Genomic DNA, 1607 nt, shown 5'->3' on the forward strand with positions numbered 1-1607 from the left:
CCCAGACAGGCCGACAGCCAGAGCAAGCACAAACTCCAAGCAACTGAAGAAATTACCTTATGTGAACAGTCATCCCTTTCTTCAGATATAATAATTTAATTTAGACTATGAAATTAGACAAGAGTTAAACTAAAAAAAAAAAATTATCTCATATAAAAGTTGACAATTAATCAAGTACCTTTAATTTTAACTTGAAGACTGAAGATACTGGTAGTGCTGGGTCTGTTTAAATAAATATTACTAATATCACTTCCTTCCAACATATTTTACTTGCAAATGCTTACTTACAAAAATCATTATGAGAAAGGAAACTTCCCTTACTGTTAATTTTATAATAATACTTCTTAGGATAATCTCTACTACAAAAAATCCTGTCTTTCAATTCAAATCCATCTCTGGATAAGATAACATGTTATGGAGCAAGGAACCAACTTCAAACACCAAATTATTATTTTTTAAATGTGTTGCTCTCTTTTTATTCATAATGGAACCAATTACAAATTTTGTAGATTTTTTTATGTTTTATACATAAGTAATCATACCTGGAGTGTCACAGTGGGAAAGTGATAAAACGCTTGAATAAACTGATTTGCTTATTCGAAGTCTCAAGTTCTGTATCTCCAATATATTTTACCAAAATTCTTCTCTTCATATCCAATCATTCTAATTATAATAAATTTATATGTAATGCATGATAGTCAACTATGTATAAAAAATTAATATAAAACTTTAAAATATATCCCGAATGTAGGATTGTAGTGAATTACAAAAATATATCAACGGCATCTCTATTGCTTTCATATATAAATCCTCTATTTTAAACTTAAAGCTTATCTTTATTTGTATAAATCTTTAACAGTTCAAACTACTGTTGGCTTGTAAATGACTGGACACAATTAATGTAATTTCAACATCATGTATAAGGCTGTGTGTCACGTAATAAAGAAATAAAGTAGCAAAGGCACTCGCATACTTACAACGCATGCACAAGTCTACACTTACATGTACCATTAGATTACATACGTTTCTACATAAGTGAACAAGTATGAAAATATTGTTAATCTTTTTCACTGAAAAAATAATATTCAAGTGGCTATTTCATATTTGGGTTTATAATAGGATAAATAAAGTTACCAGCACCATCGAGAGGTTCATCCGCGTTATCTTTCATTATTTCCAGTTTTCTTTCTCTCTTTTTATATATATAATATGTGCATCTCTTTGCATTTGTTTATGTGTTGGACTCTGGTTAAAAATGCAAATACAGGCACAAGATCAGCAACTTATCACATCTTTGAACAGATTTAACTGGTAATTCTAGGGCCCAGAACAAGAAGGGCCAATCTCATGAAAGACCCATGTTGAGGAAAATGCTTTCATTGAAATTCAGCAAATGATAATTCATGAAAGTTTGTTGTTGTTTTTTGTTTGATTAATCTGTTTAAAAAAAATGCATATGGAAACCTTTTTATGCTTTTAAAACAAACAAGACATTTACATTTACTGCTCATGATGTATAAACCAATCCTCCTTATTCCATTTCTAAAGTTTCTCTACCATTTTGTGGCTTAAAAAAAGAAACGGTCTTTAAAAATATAAATATACTT

The 1607-nt window shown here is 29.4% G+C and overlaps 1 protein-coding gene across 2 annotated transcripts in view; it reads right to left on the reverse strand.

The window, feature by feature from the left end:
• Positions 1-1197: 1197 nt before the first annotated feature.
• The window catches only part of LOC119591490 (cysteine--tRNA ligase, cytoplasmic-like), a gene marked incomplete in the record, with an annotated part of 8113 nt that continues 7703 nt past the window's right edge, over positions 1198-1607 (reverse strand). For both annotated transcript variants that reach the window (XM_037940233.1, XM_037940234.1), the window contains 1 exon segment: positions 1198-1607.

This window comes from Penaeus monodon, chromosome 28, assembly GCF_015228065.2.
Source record: "Penaeus monodon isolate SGIC_2016 chromosome 28, NSTDA_Pmon_1, whole genome shotgun sequence".
NCBI lineage: Eukaryota > Metazoa > Arthropoda > Malacostraca > Decapoda > Penaeidae > Penaeus > Penaeus monodon.